The sequence below is a fragment of the Octopus bimaculoides genome, chromosome 10 (assembly GCF_046866305.1).
Source record: "Octopus bimaculoides isolate indiv1 chromosome 10, ASM4686630v1, whole genome shotgun sequence".
NCBI classification, from domain to species: Eukaryota; Metazoa; Mollusca; class Cephalopoda; order Octopoda; family Octopodidae; genus Octopus; species Octopus bimaculoides.
The window spans coordinates 53610801-53632569 of NC_142937.1; the positions used below are offsets into that span (position 1 = coordinate 53610801).

Sequence of the window (21769 nt, forward strand, 5' to 3'; positions counted from 1 at the left end):
TCTGGATCTCAACAACAGTGTTAAAATGACAACCTTTGAGTTGCATTTTCATCTTCAGGAAGAGATGGAAGTATGCAGGTGCTATATTGGGCAAACAGGGCAGGTACAGAAACAATTGCATGTTGTTTTTGGTGAGAAATTCACAAGGTGAGCTTGGTGAAGAATCCAATTCTTTGTGCTCCACAGATCCGGTCGCTTTAGCTGAATATCCTCCCTCAAACACTCCAAAGTGTAGTAGAACTCTCAATTGATGGTCTGGCCCTGGAGGACAAATTGTTAATGCACAATACCATATTTCTGGGGGATGACGCTTGTGGCAGGTCTTCCAGGGATATTCTTTTTCTTTTGAAGTGCCTGTGCTACTTGAAACATTGTGTACGACCCATTGCCTTGTCACCATAAGCTTGCTCAATGTCTCTGTAGCAGACTTCCCAATATTTCAAGTTGGTTCTTTGTTTCTGTCCATGACAAAATTGCATACTACAGCATACATATGATCATAACAACACAAATTTCACAACTTGTGAAAGTAAACATAGTGATGTCACTTAGCACACTGTCTCATGAAGGTCACTGCTAGCCCTCACTGCACACGTAACTGTGTGCTACCATCTATTGGCATACTGCAGAACTAGTTTGGAAACTTTTTGATACCACCTTTTCGATAATGACGGTTAATGATAGGCTAATAAATGGTGATGGTGGTGATACTTAGTGTAGTATAGAGTAAATATGAATATTGTAAATTTTATTTTTTCTTTTACTCTATATCAAACTATAAGAAGCTCTAAAAGCAAGGGAACTATCTGTAGGTCTGAACACATCTTACAACACAATTGGAAAAATGTTATCCATCCACCTGTAACTAAGAAAAGGTGAAATTCTATCATTAGTACAGCTTTCTCTCTGATTTCTGTCAATCATCTTAAAATGGTCACAAGGAGTTATGTTTCCAGTGAGGTTCAACTGAAACATTTGGCAATTGTTCTACATATTCCCAAAGAAGAAACAGTCTTTGTAATTACTTTCTTAAATTTACTTGGCTTTTAAATTTTTAATTTATGGTGGAACAATAAAATTTTCATTAATTTATACTACAAGGGAAAAAATATATAGAAATCTTTAAAAATCCAGTTTCTGCTCATTATTCTAATAAGGTTATGCATACCTTCACATTGCACGGCTGAGTGATTTGTAAGTTTGCTTCACAACCATACGGTTCAATGTCCAATTCCACTGTGTGGCACCGTGAAGCAAATGTCCTTTACTATTGTCCTGGGTTGACCACAGTCTTACTATTGAATATGGTAGACAGAAACTGTATAAAGCCATTTTTGTATGCATGTGTGTGTGTATGTATACACATACAAACATACATATGTACAAGTCTGCACACTGATATTATCATTTCCCTATCAACAAACTGCCAGCTGGCTCTGCACTTTTAAAGCTTTGTCAAGTAAGAGATTCTTTACTTGAAAAACAGGTGTAGGTGACAGGAAAGGAAATGAGCCATAAAGCAGAGCTTCAATAATACATTTGTCTAATGGAAAAACAAATGTAAAATGAATTCACAAGCACGTGACCGAGGTGGGCCAAACCTTGAATTTCATAAGTTGCTCTTTACCCTTCTTCATGGGCACTCTCCTTAGTTTGTAAGACTGATTCATACATTTAGGGCAACTGGGTTAAATTTGGCAAGTTTTTATGTCTCCTATTTTCAGGAAGCGCTTAATGCATTAGTAAACATTAGAAAGTATAAAGATTGAAGTTATAGTTGAGAAAAAGTTAGCTCAGAGGACTGGATGCCATCTGAATATTGGACAAGATTCATGCCAGGTATAAAAATGCTGAAATCATGACTGCTGTTCAATGCTTTGTGAATACTGTAAAAGCTGAAAGATACTGATATAAACAGCTACAATGGAGACTACAAAGATATGGCCAGTAGGAAGTGACAGAGAAGGCACTCTGGTGGCATCTAAATACTGGATTCATCCCAACATCTTTGAACATGGCCTTAGGCTCAATTCAGATGGCTTTGTGGAGCTGCTGGAAAGTTGTACATATGACAGCAGGATTCAGCTCCTTGCCATACCCCTGAAAAGAGAAGTGGTTGTTGTGGCCTCCTAACCCTCCCCTATCTTAATTACAATCCCGTAGATTACTATGTATGGGCCATGGTTGAGAAAGACACCAAGGACAATCTGGTGGCGAAAATCAAGGTTTCGGAAATCTTCCCAGGGACACAGTGAGGAATGAATGTGCCAGGCTCTGGGGGCATTTTAAGGTTATGTCAGAAGCTGAGGGCAGCTACTGTAAACTGTCATCTTTCAGCCATAATCTAGTTGATATTTTTTGGATGGGATATTGTGCTTTCTTTTCCTTTGCAAACTGTCAAATTTAGCATGAACACATTTCCATGTGCTTCAAGAGAAATTTGACTGTTGTACTTAGCAGGTTGAATATCTATTTAACGGCCTAAGGTGTTGTCCCAGAGAAGCTGTAGTTAATAAAATACAATGGTGTTCTTGCCATGTTAATACAGTGCTACATATACTATAATATTCTATATTTGGTGAATGTCTTGGCTGATATTTCGAACATTTTAAGCAACAAATGTATAACTCAGTGTGTGTATGTATGTGTGTGTGTGTGTGTGTGGGTGGTTAATCAAAAGCATGATGTTTTGTTTTATGATAGAAGTGTTTGGTGTTTAGACTGTTTACAAAACCTACAAAACAACCAATCTGTTCTTCATGGAATTATATACATTTAAGACATATCTAAAACCTGTAAAGAAATGTTTAAGAAATCTATTTGGAATTGCTTTTTAATCTGGAAGAGTTTTTTTTCTGTACCTATTACTTCATTTGGGATATGTTAGTAAAACATTCCCATTTTAATGGTAGTAAATATATTAAAGTATTTCAAAAATTGTCAAAATAGCTCAATTGAAACAGTGATCATTTGGGTGTCAGCATGAACTTTTGCTAAAATTAGTACCTATTTAAATGCAAACACACACACAAACTCCAATAGCTAATCATCAAAGTAGGATTAGTAAATCGTATGCAAGTGTGAATGGATTTTGTAGTTTTCTTCAAATATTTTCATAACTCTACCTGTTTTGTGTAAACAAGTTCACATGAAAATCTAAAATGCACATAAATTTTCTTTGATGTTCAATACAATATATTTGTTATAAAAGCAGAAAAATCCTTTTAGATAGTGATATTTAAATATTTAGATAATCTTAAATTTCATTGAATTTAACTTCAAGTACAGTAGTTTGGAGAGCAAATTCTGCTAATGTAAGAACCCTTAGTTATTCTGTGTTTGAAACACAGACACTATATAGCAATAAACAAAACATTTATAGCTGTTTTACAAAGCCAATTGATATGTCACAATCACTTTAAAATTCAATTGAAACACAGCAACACCAAGATTCATATTTGAAACAGTTATTAGTTGTAATCTAAGTTAAACCTCAAACTTTGCTGTTCCTATTTTGAAAATTAGTCAAGTTTGTCTTCTCGAGTGAAACCAGCAAAAATATTAAAAAACAAAAGAATTGACAGCAAATGGTTGCAAAATAAAATTTGTAAACCATTTTGTTTGAAAAAGGAAAAAATTGAAATTTTATAATAATAAAAAATGAAAAGGATTTCTTGAAATGAACTCTACTCATACATTTAACATTGTAAAACATTTAGAATACATCAAACATTTTTTTTTTCTTCTCTCCACATTCTGAATTAATATTTTTGGCAATTAATTTTGTCATCTATAATTATATTTGTCACATGGTCAAATAAAATTCAATAACATTTTTTATGGTTATTTTCCTCTGACTTTCATGATAAGTAGTCAGCTACATGCTGCAGTAATATTTCAGGAAAAATATCTTGGAGGGCCTGCGAAGGCCATAGACAAAGTTCATCCCTCAACACTAAGTCATTATTAAATAAACACACAAGCATAGGCTTACCATGTGCAAGTGTATAATTGTGTTAGAAGCTTATTTTCATAATTCTAATTCATTAGGAAATCAAATTTCTTTAATGAACACTCGTTAAAATATTCCTGTATCAAAAATTTTTTTGCAGGATAGAATAGAGAAAACTACAAAGAAACTGGACGTAAGTAGCACACCAAAACCCAACATATCATGCATGAAACAGCCATTTTCAAACTGATGCCCAGTGTTCTAAGGGGGTGGGGACTATGCAAAAAAGCTAGGATGGTATTGAAGGAGTTAAATCTGTGATGATACAGATTTAGCAATAGCAGAGGCCAAGCTGAAAGCATCAATGTTTTATTAGAAATTAAAAAAAAAAAAAGAGGTTATAGGAAAGTTAAAACTTTTAGCCTACCTTGAGAGACTGGTATTAGTTGCATCGTTCATGGCTGGTGAACCTGACGGGGCTACAGCACAGGGTTCAGTAGGTGGGACACTCTGCACAGACGAAGCAATGAAAACTTTGGATTCAGCCAGCTTTAAAATAGAGGAGGGGGTTAAAGAAAGAAAAAAAAAAAAATGAGGGGGAAAAAAAAGAGGAAGATAATTCAACTGAAACAGAAGATCTAGCAATGTTTTGTTTAAAAAAAATACTTGAGCACCAGAAATATGAAGTATTTTATATTGTAATATATAAAGTATTAACAAAACAATTCTGTTCTGTAGTTTTGTTAAGATTTTTGCATTTCAAGTATTGTACATCATCATCATTTTATGTCTGTCCTCCAGGGAGGGATGGGTTGGACAGTGTGACAGGATCCGATGAGCTGGGCTACTGTGTTGTGCATCAATTTCTGTTTTGGCATGGTTTCTACAGTTGGATGCCCTTCCTATTACCAACCACTTTACACAAATATGGAGGAGCTTCTTTTTGTGGCATCAGTAAGAGTTTAATGCTAATTAACAATCACAGGAGGATTTAGAGAGCAAATCAAATCAACACATGGTTTCAGAGTTGTTGGTGATGCATATAATTCAGGATGTTAACCAATGATTAATGGGGCTATTGCCAGCTAATTAACAAAAATAGATTTTCTTGACTGTACTTTATTAACAAGTAATCAAAAAATTAAAATTTTAAGCTCATCTTTTAGCTAAGCTGCTAAAACCTATAATATTCCAGTAATTTAATCAGACATGACCAGTGTTATATTCTTAAATGTTTTAGAAACTCCAATTGTAAAATGTCCCAAGTTTTAGGTGTGTTTTGAAATTAATTTCATATAAATTTACAGAAATTTTTTTAACTTGCTTACAGTCAATAAGGAAAATAACATTTAAATTTTCCCCAATCCAGACAAGTTGCTAACATCAATCATTGAATGGGTTGTAGATTTACATAGTTTTATTAATTACTATTGATTGCTTAATTGCGAAATAAAATGCTATGTCACTAGAAGGAAGGAAGGAAGGTTGTATAAGTGACCTTCTTAGAACACGAGTAGAAGCTTAATTCTGAAGAGAACCTACTACAGCAACATCTGATATAAGTCACAACTCTAAGTGCAATACCTACATTGTCAAATATTTTCATTAAAAACAACACATGCACACGTGTGTAAAAGCCATTTAATAAATTACAGTTAATGCAAACACTATTCACCTTATGTTAGCTAAACAGAAATTAACTTCAAACTCAAACTGTCAAAATTGAAACCATTTAACAAATATCAATTTTGGAAAGTAAGAGAGGCAGTGTCAGAAATAGCTTGTTGTTGAATATACATTAATCCTCAGAATTATAGGAGATAATTAAAAATAGAAACTGTGATACAAGAACAGCTCTATGATTAAGTACAGACATGATTTTTAAACTTTTACAGCAGCTCCTTGTTCTTTTAAATTATTTATTCCCTGTACATCAGATTTAGCTTTAATCTTGAATACGAAATATACATATGATGGGAATATTTGAAAACATTATCAATGCTCTTTTCTTATTTCTAAATACCATAAATTTTATTTGATGAACAACAAAGTTCAATATATTCCAATATGCACAAATAAACAATTATTGTTAGATGATATATTTCTAGATATAAAGAGAAATGTTGACAATAATACAATTTGTAATTAAAACATCTATTATAAAATAGGTATTTCAACCTCAAAATTCAAGTCTGTAATTTTTTTTCTTTCTGATTTTGGCACAAGGCCAGCAAGTTGATTACATCAAACCATTTGACTGGTATTTTATTTTATTAGCTCCAAAAGGTAGAATTTGATGTAAAGAGCTGGTAGAAATGTCACAAAGTATTTTGTCTGACACAATAACAATGCTGTCATCTCACGAAAGTAAATTTATTCCATAAATTAGTGTCAGAAAGAAACTTGAATCAATTGATTGCTTTGGACATAGCCATCACAACCATGTTCTTTTAATAGATTTCACATTCTTTGCTAGGATCAACCTGATGCTTCTAAAATGTGAATATTTGCCAAATAACTCATAATTTTTTGATGATCTAATTACCTAAAATCAGAATAGATATAACTTTTATATAGTTTAACAGAAACAGACTATTGTGTCCTTTCATCCACTTACACCAATACATATACAAACTGAGATACTGACAACAAACCGTGCTATTTACAAATTATCAATATACTCAACAGATAAAAACTAGATGGGGGGGGGGGGGGAACAGTATGGAAATCTGTATAATGTTAACTGAAACTGGTGACAAAAATTCAGATACAGACTACTAATAGGGGAGAGAGAGAAACATAAAAATACTTATTAAAATTTTAATACTGGCCACAAACCCAAGAGAGCTCATATATTAGAGGGGATTTGAAAATAAAGGGCCACGATCACATACCAACTAATTTCATTAGGTAATGGAAATTTTCAGAATATGAAATGTTTGGGCAGTAACAATCAAATATAGATATTTACAAGGTTTACAAATTGTAAATATATTTCAGAAACTAAATTAAGTACAGAAATATTGAAATTACCCTAACAACATCTGTAACCGATGTAAATCAAGGTAACTTCTGCAGTAATTGCTAGTCAAAACTTCTCTCTCTTCAGACTTGCCATAACAATTTTTTTCAACATTTTACCACAGTAATAAAGGCAAATTTACTGCACTCAAGATTGAAAGTATTGGGTCATCCCATAAATAATGTGGCTTTTTTATACTTCTTTTATTTTAAAAAATTAAGATTAAGTTTTTTTTTTTTCTTTTTATCTAAAATATACTCTCCATTTTCTGCAATGCTCTTCCATCTATCTGGTAGACTTGCATGACTACTCTTCCAAAATTCACTTGTTTGCGACGAAAAATAATACTCCAGTACTCTTCTGACCTCATCTTCATATTTTCTGTCCCAATAGTTTTGAAGACTGCGGAATAAATGATAATCAAACGAGGTAATGACCGGTGAATATGATGAGTGGAGCATCGTTTCCCATTCAAATTGTTCCAGCCTTTGGAATGTCATCCTTGCTGTATGTGGCTGAACATTATCTTGATGGAAGAACAACTTCTGTTTTGAAACCAAAGATGGTCGTTTTTCTTCTAACACTGACCTAAGCCGCTCAAGCTGCTCACAGTAGATCTTTGTTATTGTTCAGTTTGGATTTAAAAGTTCAAAGTGGACTAACCCTTTCATATCCCATCAAACAGATAACAACACCTTACATTGGTGAAGATCTTTAGGCTAGGGTGTTGGTGTTTCTCCTTTCTCTACTCAGTCTTCAGCACTTGGCATTTTCATAGAGAACCCATTTCTTGTCACCAGTCACTATTTGATCAAAAAAAAGTTCATTCAGTAGATATGACAGCATAGAAGAGCACACGTTCACTCTGTGCGTGCGATTAGACTCGGTAAGTTTGTGAGGAACCCATTGACCCAATTTGCTGATTTTTCTGATGGCACACAGGTGTCAATGAATGATTGAATGACCAAATCCAAGCTTCTCTGCTAGTTCCTCAACAGTTACGATGGGATTTTGTTCCACCAGGGTTTGCAGGATGTCCTCGTCAAGCTCTACAGATCTTCTAGGACAAGGCTCATCTTCCAGGCTGTAGTTTCTGGCTTGGGATTTCTGGAACCACTGTTGACACTGGCTTACACTTATTGTCCAATCTCCATATACTGCATTAATATTCCTCATACTTTCCATTGCATTGTTGCCTTTATTGGACTCAAAGCAAAATATCCAAATATGCTCCTTTGTCACTTTCATTATAGCTTTGAAAAAAAACAACTTAAAATCGAACTGCAGTCTTCAAAACTTGCACCAAGAATAAGGACAAGGTAAAATTATTACTTGCTTTTATAGCAAGTTGATGCAGGTAGTTTATCCTGTCCCCCTCCAACTTTTAGTTCATGTAAGTGAAAAAAACCGCATTATTTATGAGATGACCCAATAATTAGTTCACCAATCATTAGACATAAATCAGTTTATGTGCTAAGTCATGAAATGGCATTGTTTTCTAAGAATCTATTTCCAATAGTAAACTAAGACTAAACTTCTTGTACAACAAACCAGAACATACTACATAACTTCTTCATAAAACCTACTATTAACAATATATTAACATCGTTGCCATGTCTTATTACCTTACAATCATCTAGAATGTGTTATTCCCTAACTCATTTTGTGCAAAAATGACTGTGCTCTTATTTTAAAAATTATGTTTATTTTGAGAATAAGTTTTCACTGATTTTTATCTGATTTCTGCAATATATATCCTTTCAAAATTTCATTACCATTAACTATAGGAAGCAGTTTTATACACCAATCTTTTGTAGAGGAATGTCATGTTTGAAATTTTTTTTACTGCAATGTCAAGTTTATTGTGGCAATGCAACTTGCAGAAAATATCAATTCTAATTTTTGGAATAACCATGAAGTTTAATTTGACTGTTAAAGGGATGAGAGTGTTCATGTAACAGCATTTTGAAGAACAGACTTTGGTTTATGCTAATTGTTTTACCTTCAGTTTTTGGTCTTTTTTTTTCCAGTGTCAAATCAGGCAAAAGGCAAATTCAAACAATTAGTGAAAACTAGTCACAACACCAATTGAACAACTGAGTGGGGAACTAGTAAAAGATTAAAGCCCTGAAGACAAGGAAAGTTAAGGGACTTGGGAACCATGTTTGAAATGAATGCATGCAAAACCCAAGGGACTGCAGAAGACCTAATCTTTAGCCAATCAAGTCAAATAAAGGCCACTATGAAGACTACACTTCCTTTACAGATACAAAATAATTTTTCTCATTGTGATAACATGACAAAGAACAGCATTCTATGTAGAGTTGGACTAAAATACTTTCCCAAATTGAAGCAGAGTCAAAAGAAAGGGATGATCAACAAATGGAATCATCCACTTCTACTTTTACAATTCTGGAGAAACCTTCATAGCAGAGAGGGCATTGTCAGAAAAACAACAAAATGTGCTGAAACTGTAGCAACAATGTCAATTATAAAAAATCAATTTCTCTGCAATACTATCCAGCAGGATTATGAAACTATCTTTTCCAGCTCACTCTACAGACTGATTACTACTTTAAACATTTTGATAAATTCCTGCAAAATATGTTTTTCAAGAATCAAGCAGCAGAAATCACCCATCTAAGACTCCAGAATTTAATACTATTGAAATAGCATTGTTGTTGTTGGGGAAGGGGGATTCTAATGGTTATTATTTCAATTAATAAAATATATTCTAATTTGATGCTTAAAAATGACAATTATTTTTGCACCAGCCTAATACCAACACTAATTTCTAATCCCTGAACACATTTTTTGTAAAAACTTTTTCAGCAATAATTCATGAAACATCACATAAAAATTCACAAAATATAATCAATTTGAACCAAACGGTCTAAAAATGGTTCTGTGTAATGGAACTGAATAATCTACTGTACTATTTTGAAAATGCATACTTCAATAGTAAAGGCTGGAATATAGTGACTGATAATCTTTTGACAAATATAGTGTTTACAACAACATTAATTTAGAATACGTTTAAATTTTTTTTTTTTTTTAATATTTGTTTTTCTTAGGTCTAGATATTTCAGGTTAATAACGTGAGATTTTTATTGAAGTTTTCGCTTCCCTCACTATGCTTGTGTGTGCGTAACTTAATATGTATCAAAACATTGAAGTTTAATTTCTATGGCAAGCCATTTACTAGAAATGTTTTAGAGTTACTTTGGGTATTCATCCAATATAGAAGCCAATTAGGTTAATTACTCACAATCTACATAATGACTATACATGTTCTGTAATTATAATATACTCAGGCAGGACTAATGATCAGATACATTTTTTTTTTTTGCTAGTTACTTCATTATGTATATTTTAAATAATAATTTGATATTCTTTTTATCTATGCTCTGAGTTCAAATTCTACAGAGATTAACTTTGCCCTTCATTACTCCAAGTTAATAAAACAAAGTATTAACCAGTTGGGGATGTGGACTGGCAGAACTCTTAGAGTGTTAGGCAAAATGTGTTGCAATATTTATTCTAGAACTTACATTCCAAGTTCCCAGGCAGGCATGGTGAACTTGTTTATGTGTATCTTAACTTTATGCTCATCATGGAAATGTATTTCACTGAACATCTTGTAATGGATGTCCAAGTCTTCCTAGAAGACGTCAAGAAAATAGTGGAGTGAAAGTATGAAGTTAAGCCAATCACAAATGAAACAAAAATATCAAGCAGCATTAAAAGGTGAAAACTACAAGAGACAATAGAAACCGAAAAAATACTAAGTGACTACATAGTCAATATTTAATTGTCTTGTTTTCCTAAGTTTGTAAAAGCACAAAGTCTTTCTACTTGAAAAAATGGAAAAGTATTCTGAAAATAATTGAGCAAGGTATCATTATATCATTTAATTGTACTAACAGGAGCCACGTCTAAAAGTTTGTAACTAAATAGTTTCATTCCAGTTCAAATATATATGCGTGTGTGCATATACACACACACACACACACGCACAATATATACACACACACACACACAATATATATATATATGTGATAGATCGCTAGCCACTACACGCTCTTTATTTTCTCTCCCTTTTTCTTTCTGTGGAAGAGTGTAGGCTCGAAACATTAAAGACTTTTTCACTTCCTGAGCTTTAAACTAATACACCTGTTTGTTGTCTACACCACCTGTCTTTGTCTTTTGTGAATTCTCCATACCTACCTACCTACCTACCTACATACATATTGAAATTCAATATCTATAAAACTGCTGAGAAACTAGCTTTGCTACCACAAATACTTAGCTGTTAAGAAATTTGGGGGTTCTTCAAACATTCCAGCATTTGTTTTCATAAACCACGTCTTTAAATCCCTGACATTTTCCTTAAGTTATTTAGACTCAGACAACATGTACTCAACATTACATTAGCCACCGTTTCTTCCTAGTTTTAACAGAAGTGTGATTTGATTCACGGTCTATTTAGCTGGTATTTCTAGTTGGTTGAATGACCAAATGAGGCTTTCTCATTGATTCTAAGAGGTTTGTTTTCTAAGAAACACTTGTCTTTGACATTTATAGTGTGCAAGATTTACAAACAAAATCAAAACTACATTAAATGTCAATCTTAAATTTCTTTCAACACACTGGCATGAAGCAAAGAAGTTCAATTTGACCATTTCCAAAACACTAAGATTTTTTTTCTTTGTCAGAGAGATTTTGATATTTTATTAGGATAATCTCACAACAAATTAATCAATAGGGCCAGCGCAACTCTACTTCCCATTAAAACATTCTAATGGAATATTTGAGAAAATATAACTAAACAATAAATGAAAACTAAAAGGAAATTATCATCATTCTACATCTACTTTCCATAAGTTGGACATATGTAAATTATTGAATTAGCCATAGTGGAATTTTCAAAGGTGTCAGACCATATCTGAGGGTTATATGTGGTCAGTATTTGAATGTATGTTACCCATTAGATATTATTAATGAGAGTGGGGGAGATTATGTTGCCATGTATGTATGACTACTTTTGTACAACTTATTGTTTATATGGCTATTCATTCTTGATATAACTCCTATTTCACTCAGCATGTTATCTCCATTTGCTAAATTTAAACTTTTAGTAGTTGAATATAACAGCAGAAAATGGTGAGTCTATATTTTATAAAGAAGAGAACTAGCAATCCAAAAATTACTCAAAGTAAGTACTTCAAGTGTCATGAATGTAAGTTTAATGCTTTGGTTAGTTCAACCTTGAAATTAGAAACATTTTATAATATCATGTGAAAGTGTTCGGGGAGTAAACCAAAAAGTTTTAAAGAGAACACAAGTGCAGGGGGTAATTTTTTGAAGAGTTAGACATGATCTTAAACGAACATAACTAACAAACTGGAAGCTTAATGCATGAAAACTTGCCCAACGATCAAACTGTAAAGCCATACCCACTAACAATATGTCAAGTATAGACATTTGTGGAATCTAACACTTGTACTAATGTTTTAAGACTAAAATAAAATTGTCATGGAACATATCCATAACAACATAAAAAATTAATTCTGAAAATTTTTGGAATTGAAAAAGAAAACTATTTCCATAGAGAAAACAATAAGATAGTGAAGTACATTTCAAAGATTGAACATTGGAATTGATAACTAGAAATATAAATTATCAAATATGTTTCCAAAAATGCAAAACCAAGAGAATTTTCATATTAATTTGATATCTTTGCAGTCAAGACAAAATGTATATTTCATAAATGGTTTTATTAACACTAACTTTATTACACTAACTTTTTTTGTGAACAACTTGCAGATACAAATTCTACACTAGTTGACTTAGGAGAGAATGTGTGTCATTTCCAGGGCTTTCTGCTTGATGGCATTATTGTGCATCCCCTACCCACTAGATCAATGGGATGGGGATACTCATCTCAGAACAACTTTATTTTTCGGGTTTGTTTATCTTTTGGCATCAAAAATGGATTACTACCTGACTAAGTTTCTTAAACTTAATCATCACTTGCCTTGTGAGAGGATTTGGTAGACAGACTGAAAATAGTCCATTGTGTGTACAGCTTAATTCAGTCCTCCAGCTAGTTAGATCCTGTTGAGTCACCCAACCATGCCAGCAAGGAAGACAGAGGATGATGATGGTGGTGGTGGTGGTAGTGGTGATGGTGTTCGTGTGTCTGTGGGTCTTTGTCTTGATATTGCATAATAGTTGGAAATGAACGTCACCATCATACAAGTGGTGTTACCAATCTTCCATGAAAATGTGTGGCCAAGAGTAAATATTACTTTGGAAATAAGTGAAAGTTAGCAAGGGGAAGCACATCTAACTGGAGAACCTCAATGAATTCCATTTGACCCATGGAAAAGTGGATGCTAAATGATATTGATGCCAATAGATACAAACTTTCTTCTAAGCTTTTCTTATTTTTTTAAAGCATATATATTAACATACTCTAAGTGATACACAAATTAACACACCCTAATTTGATTATTCTCCACAATAACAATATCATGTTTTCCATTTTACATTTCAATTTGACCTCCTTGGTCATCTTTATGTAATAAATATTGTCTCAATCATCTATCAAATACAATCAAGAAGTTGTCAGAAATGCTTAGCTCTACTAGTAAAACTTAGAGAATCAAGAGAAACTTTGGTGAGTTTTAAGTAGAGATAACAGCTTCCGAACAGATGATCAATCAAATGGTTTTCCAAACACTTTTCCCCTCTCCAATGAATAGAATTTATTTTGTAACAAAAGTACTGAAAGGAGGAGGAGGAGAATTATAAAACCTTGCTCAAAGGTCACAAACATAAATGATGCATATCTGAACTTAAGGATTCTATACAATAAAACTACAAGTGGGATTAAACCAATATCATATCTGCAGATTAACCCATGTTAATAGTTGATTTATTTAAATGAAAACAATATCAATATTGATAAAGCAGTATTTTTACAGTGGCCATAGTAACTAAGCTGCAAACTTGATTGTGAACCATTTTTGAAGGCTAATAAATTGACATGTTGCAGTCCTATCATATCAACAATTCTAAATCCAAACTCATTAAATACACGCTTGAAAATAGTTCACACCCTATCCCAAAAAGACAAGGAACAGACCAATTTTTGTTTTGACCCTAAGCAGCAGTTCCAACTGAAAATGTCCAGTAGTCTGAATATTCACAAAGTATTTAATTACTCAGAAAATACAGCAAAATTGCAAAAACAAAGCATTTAATTAGTAATTTGGCTTGTTATAACAAAATTTTTGAAAGAAACTTAATTAGGTGTAAGATTTTATGGTGTTTCTTACAGGAAAATTGAAAATATAGATGTTTGTAATTTCCAAAGTTTATAAATTATATAAATTGCTCCAAAATATAAAACATTTCTTTAGCTCCAAGCTTAAACTAAAACTGCAGTTTCAAACTTACAAATTATTCAACAACTCACAGCATTTGGAAAGTAATATCAGTCTATGTCAATTTGTTACAACCACCTACTTTTACAAATACTGAATGGTAAAGTACTGAAACCTTAGATTTATAGAAAATGGAAATCTACTCCCAATAAATTCAACTTAGAATTCAATGTAAGTTGTATATTGTGCCAAACATTTAAGCAGCATCTACTATTATTACAACAATAAAAGAATATTCTGAAAATATGCATGTCAAAGAGATAAGGAAGTTTAAATTACAGGGGGAAAATAGGAACTTTTAACATTTTAACTTTTCTAAATCATTAAAGAAAGTAATTCTAATTACAAATTGAAACTAGGCTCCACTAGCTAAATTCCTGAATTCTTCACATAAGCACAAGCTTTTATAACAATACAGGGTATTTGGGCTAAATGTGACAATTTTCATGTCTCCTTTTTTCATGAACAGTCAATGGCATTGGAAAGTATAAAGATTGAAATTGTAGTTGAGAAAAAGTTAGCTCACACAGAGGACTGGAAGCCATTTGATTGTTGGAAAAGAGTTATCTCTTGATGATATGCACCAGGTATCAAAACTGCAGTTTTATGCTCATTGAACACTGTAATGGCTGTAAGATGTGACATGGACAGCTGCAATAGTGACTACAAAGCCAAGCAAGAAGGGACACAGCAGCCATTCTGACTGCATCTGGTTGCCAGACTTCATCCCCACATCTTTGAACAGGGCCTTAGGCTCAATTCAGATGGCTGTGTGAAGCTGCTGGAGAATGTGGTCACTCCCTGGCTGGAGAGGATTGCTGCTGAAGGCCATACAAGTGGCAGCAGGATTTCGCTCCTTGCTATACTTCTGGAATAAAAAATCAAGTGGTTGTTGAAGAATTTTTATGACTTTACTAGCCCCCAATTTCTCACCTCATAATCCCTCCCTCCAATTATAATCCCATGGATTACTATGTGTGGGGTGTGGTTGAGAAAGATATCAACTGCTCTGCCTGCAACACTAAGGAGGTATTCAAGGATTTTCCCAGGGACACAGTGAACACATATGCCAGATTCTGAAGCCATCTTAAAGCAGATGAGAGTGACTACTTTGATTAAACTCTTGTCGCCCAGCCATCATCTAGTTGGTTCTTTTGATCATTAAAAATATTCTTATTTTTGGATAGATAGAGTATTACGTTTTCCATTTATAAAAATGGTCATATTTAGCCCAAACACCCTGTGGTTTGTTAAGTTGAGTTTTGTTTCTCCTAACTGAATGCTCTGTTCAACATGGACAAATTTATGTTCACAATAGGGAAAATTTCCAAACTCAATATATGAGGTGCGTTCAAAAAATATTTGACTTTATTTTTTCCCCATCAAAACTAATGTCACATGGAAAATCCTTTGGGTGGGAGGTGATGTCATCTTTCTTATGCACATGTCAAAATTTTCACTCCAATAGGCTGTTATGCCTAGAGTACAGATATGTAGTGCGCACTTGTTGGATTTTTGTTTTCACTGACTGAGCAGAGATATGGCATCAAGTTTTCTTAAAAGTTTGGTGATACTCAATCTCAAACCATCCAGAAGATTCAGCAGGCCCTTGGCAATGATGCTATGGGCAAAATTCAGATTAAGGAGTGTTACAACCACTTGAAGCATGGCTGCACCTCAGTGGAGAGCAAGGCACACTCATGCAGGCCATTGACAAGCTGAAACAAGGAGCTGATTCAGAAGGTTCGGTGAATAGTTGTGGAAGACCATAATGTAACAATTCAGGAAATTGCTCATGAAGAGGAAATAAGCACAGGGTCAGTGCATTCCATTTTAATGGAGAATTTGTGCATGCATAGAGTGTTGGTGAAATTCTTCCCCAGGGTGCTGGTGGAGCATGGAAATCACTCAAGACATGCTGGACTGTGCAAATTATGACCCAGACTTCAGGAAGACCATCATCACTGGTAATGAAAAATGGGTTCATGGTCTCTGGTTCATGTGTAAAAATAAAAGTCCAACAAGTGTGCACTACACATCTGTACTGAGGAAGGGCAGTGTCACCTCCCAAAGGATTTTGCCCACACAACATTAGTTTCGGCAGGAAAAAATTAAGTCGGATAATTTTTGAATACACCTCATATTTTAAAAATGCTGAACTGTGACAACAGACAGCCATCTGATGTTATAAAAACACCAAAATATGGGCTAAAGTACAAGACTTATAAGAAATTAGAGGTGGACAAGTTGACAACAAAGATATCACATGGTATCTAATCCAGTTCTTTAAGGGGGAAACAATTGTTATTCTTTTAGACAATATTTTGAAGATTAAACTATAGTTTTACTTTTCAATTGTTTTAATTTATCTAAAAATAATTACTAGAATCATATTAAGTATTATACTGAGTTGGTTAGAATAACTAATAACTATTGCATCCTGTCATCCTAGAGAGGGAAGAAAATCCATTGCAGCCTATCAATAAGATACTTCAAAGAGAAAATATTTAATCGTATATATACAAATATAAAAAAAAAAAAAAAAAAAAAAACTTATCTAAATATCCCTTTATGATATGCAAATATCAGAATTAAGAGAAAATACATGAAAAGGAGAGAAAATTTTAAACAAAGCAACAAAAACAAAAAAATATGAAAGAGAAAAAGGAAAAAAAATAAATTGGCTGCTAATCAGTATACTTCTTTCAGTTTCTAGTATTCCAATGTAAATTTATTGCTAGAATCGGCAATCCTGCAATGCAATATATACTATCTTTAATAAACATTTTTACCTAATTTAGAAAAGGCAGTACATTATTAGTAACATTATATTGACAAAATAATAAAAGTGTTCCTTCTCCACTATAATGAGCAGTACTTACCGAAAATGGTGAGTTGCACATTAAGGGCTCCAGAGGTAAAATGGCTGCACCCATGGACTGTTAAGACAGAGTAGTGATAGAATAAAAGTCACAACACCCAGAGGGAGCAACAAAAGCAAGTTCCATAAAGACAAACATTGCACTGAAGAACTGAAGTGTTTTGTCATTTAGCTGCAAAGACTGACAATAGTTTTGCCCCTTCCCCAGCCATCACTTCTTTGGGAAAAATATTTGTTAGAAAAATAAAAGTTGTTCTTTAATTAGACCCATATCAGATCAAATAATTTCAACTAAATAAATGGATATATAAGGATGGGCACAGAAAACAGACAGAACATTTCAAAAAATTTAAGGATTAATTTATTAAATTTTTCCTACAAAAGTACACACACACCCACACAAATTTAGAGTTAATTATAATAACGATAATTAACAACTGAGACTTTAAATTGGTGAGCTTTTTTTGATATGTGCATTTCTAATTATTGTGGCATAAAATGGAAATGTGAAAATCATACAGCTTAGTAGTTACCAATAAACAAATATAACCTCGTAGCTTGTACCACACTTTTACTAATTGTTTTAGACGCTTACTCATGAGCAGATATAGACTCCCCTCCCCTGTTCCCTTACTCTTGATCCATTAGAACAGTAAGGTGACAGCTGGAGGGAGAGAGAATTGCACCAGCATTATGGCAGTATTCACTTACAGGTGAGTAAACTGCAGCAATGTGAACTGATTGTTCCTGCCAAGTTCAAAAATCAAACTCATCACTTTATGATTGTGGGCCCCCTACCTAACCACCTCAGCTACACTATACACCTTCACAATATAAACATACACACATACACATGTATACACACACACACACACACAATTCTCCATTACTATCCTCTCACAATAAGTCAGGTACTTCCATCATGGAGGTTCTATTTTACTTTGCAAGCTGCATGTTGACTCCAATGGTATACTGGGTGCCACAAAAATCCAGTACTCTCTGTAAATGATTGGTAATTGATCTAACAGCAACAACACACAGCTTGAGAGGCCATTTTAGTGTTGCTGATGACAAAGCTACCACTGTAGTGCTGATTTGTAAAGTAGTTAGTGTTAGGAAAGATGTCCAGCCATAGAAACCATGCCAAAAGTGAGACATTGGAGCCTAATGTGGTCCTCTGACCCATTGAATTCTGTCAAACCAACTTACTAAAGCCAAAATGGTGATAATGATACAGATATATAAAACAAACATATGAACTAACATTTTAAAGTCTTCTTGGCATTATACTTCGAATGAAATAAAAGTGGAGTATTGTTACATTTTGTTGTAGGCAGCAAGCAATTACGGAGATAATGCAGCCATTGATAAAAAACACAATTACTAGATTCAAAATACAACAGTTAATTGCTAGTTACTTTCATTGTTTATTTTTTGTGTTGTATCTGACTTAAATTTTTGACTTTTATTTTGCTATAGGTTCCATACATAATATAAATTTTAGTGTAATTCTATCTTATATAGGATAGTAGTAATATTAACTAATGTTTTTCTATCTAGCTTTCAGCTTTGTGCTGTAATGATCTCTTGAAGTAACTGGGTGGTTACCTACATAGGAAGTATTGTAATTGTGTGACAGTTTGACTTCTGAAATTTACAATTTTCTGATGAGGGTGAGCTGAAAAGTTCATAAGTTGGCTATGAAGGAGTAATATGATGCTAGAGTTGTGAAATCTTGCTTGCATTAATTTCAAGTCTTCTTAATAAGGGCATTTTCCTCCCCAGGTAAACTAACATCTGACTATTGAAAGACTTCAAAAGTAACTACAGTGACTTCTCTGGAAAAAGGACAAAATTTGGCATTGTGTTTTTACCACGTACCTGCAGAAGGTTTTAATTCCCAAGGACATTCACGCTGATATGGTTGCTACATTAGAGGATGAAGCTCCAGCTTTATCAACAGTGTAAAAATGAGAAACTGAATTTAGGACGAGTAGGGAGATACTTGATGACCTGAAACTACCACCACTGAGGAAAACATTGTCTTCATCACATGCTGATGGATGACAGATGATTGAGTATAAATGAAATAGCCAATGTTGTTGGCACATCCCATGAGACTTGAGAATATTCTGCACAATGAACCTGATGTGATGTAGATTTCTGCCTGGTGGGTGCCACATCTTCTGACACCTTATCAATAGTGCACCAAGTTGGCAAAATCTGACATTGCTTGAGGTAGATCCAGTTAGTTTCTTTGCATGTTTCCTAACCGATCACTTTGAGCCAAAGACAAAAAAAAAAAAAAAGAAAAAAAACAATCCATACAGTGGAAACACCCCCTCCTTACCTGCTCCAAAGAAGGTCAAGGTCATTTCATTTGCAGGGAAGGTAATGGCCCTAGTTTTTTGGGGGGACACAAAAGACATGTTTTATTATCTTCAAAAAGAAAATGGAGAGTACTATACCAACATGCTGAGACAGTTATGAAAGGCTACCAAGACTAAACGGCGAAAACTGATGAAAGGGGCATTGTTTCATCAAGACAATGTTCTAGTATGTGACTTTGGCTTTGAACTGGGTGACCATCCTCTTTATTCTCCTGATTTAGCTCCATCTGACTATCATCTGTTCCCCAACAGAATGAAAGATTCTTCACCAATGGGCTCCAAGCACTGCAACACCAATGGAAGAAGTATATGGACCACAAAGAAGATTATACTGAAAAATAAACCTCATTTGGTCACATTCATGGGAGTATCTCAGTCAGCTAATGAACTTTTCAGCCAGCCTTCTTACATTGGTGGCTGAAACAACATATAACAATCAGCAGCTCAGCTCAGTGCAGAATGTAAACAGTCTCTCACTCACTCAGACAAGTGCTGGTTAGATAGTGACATATTAGAAGCAGGATTTAATGGCAAGATATTCTTATTGCTAATCATTACCTCATTAACATTTAAGTGATTTCCTTGTTTGTATCATAGGCCTTCAGAAACAAAGTGAACAATCATGTCAAGTATATGACACAGCAAAGCTATATACGAGGGGGTGCCCAAAAGTAAATGGAAAGGTTCTTTGTAGTTCAGACTTCTGCTGCTAGAAGTCACTTGATGTAATCCTCAGGCATCAGTATGACATTGTCGGATTAGGTTGTGCTGCCATGTGGTGGGTCTGTTTTGCAGTGCTTCTTCCCTGTTCATTGATTTTTGCAATAGCTGAAACAAAGGAACAGCATGCTTCAAACAGCTTACAAGGATGCTGCCTAAGCAAAACAAGTTTATGAATGGTTTTCACGCTTTAGGAAGTATGCACCACCCACTCTTGGCCCAGTAGATCTAGCCAGGAGGGCCGCAAGACGACACATTCTAGCCACGACTGGACTGCAGGCGCTGCCGGAGAAATGATGGACATCATCACCTAACCGCCTTAACAACTCCACTCAGGATATGGTACGGTTTACTCACTAGCCTTTGATTAATCAGAAAAACCTACCGCAAGGCAGCAGGAGACTCTTGGAGGAGGGCAGGACGTCTCACTACCCGTACAGGACCAGCAGCACATGCCCACTGCCTGTATGATATATACATTTAAAATACCACAAAAACCAAACAGACAAAAAAAAACATACAAAACACACAAACACATATACTTGAATGGCCATTGACTACGTTTTAGTTCCTCCGCCTTTTGACAGGTCTTATTTTTTGTTCTGCAGGGTGTTCAACAAGCACCCACCTCACCAAACGAGACTGGTGGGGTTGCCAGTTTAGTCGCCTATGACCCAACCATGGAACAGGTTGTTCTAGGGTATGTGGTACCAGTAGCACTAGAGAGCAACCTGAAACACATGTATATATATGTGTGACATATATATATGCCATATATATATATATACACTTACATAATATACATATACATATGTATACATACTTACATATACATATATATATATATACATATAAACACACATGTATATATATTCGCCAGGATAGATCACTAGCCACTACACATTCTTTATTTTCTCTCCTTGTTTCTTTCCGTGGAAGAGTTTAGGCTCGAAACGTTAAAGACTTTTTCAGTCGCTGAGCATTAAACTAATACTCGTCTTTTGTTTTTTGGTGAATTCTCTCCCTATTATATATATATATATATATATATATATATATATACACACACACACACACACACATATATATATATATGTATATACACACACACATACATCATCATCATCGTTGTTTAATGTCCGCTTTCCATGCTAAATAGGAGGGGGCTGAGGACAAAACCTTGGTAGAACCCTACCTCTACCCAGAATTCTCCACTGTACGCATTGCCAATTCTCACCTTAGTAACAGCGTCTCTGTACATGGCTCGCACAGCTCTCACTAACCATTCTTCTGTCCCTAGTTTCCTTATTGACCACCAGATGAGGGATTGGGGGACCCTGTCAAAGGCTTTCT

General features: G+C 34.2%; 1 long non-coding RNA gene across 4 annotated transcripts; it reads right to left on the minus strand.

Annotated features, from left to right (window-relative positions):
* Positions 1-337: 337 nt before the first annotated feature.
* On the minus strand, positions 338-21763 carry LOC149133728 (uncharacterized). 4 transcript variants are annotated; one of them, XR_016243419.1, is made up of 4 exons: positions 17308-21763; positions 14952-15293; positions 10526-10635; positions 338-4501 (listed from the first exon to the last, which is right to left on the minus strand). It is a non-coding gene; the product is annotated as an uncharacterized LOC149133728 (long non-coding RNA). The 4 variants fall into 4 exon arrangements; XR_016243418.1 differs by lacking the exon at positions 10526-10635; XR_016243416.1 differs by lacking the exon at positions 14952-15293 and having other exon boundaries at positions 17308-21762.
* Between the last annotated feature and the right edge of the window lie 6 nt (positions 21764-21769).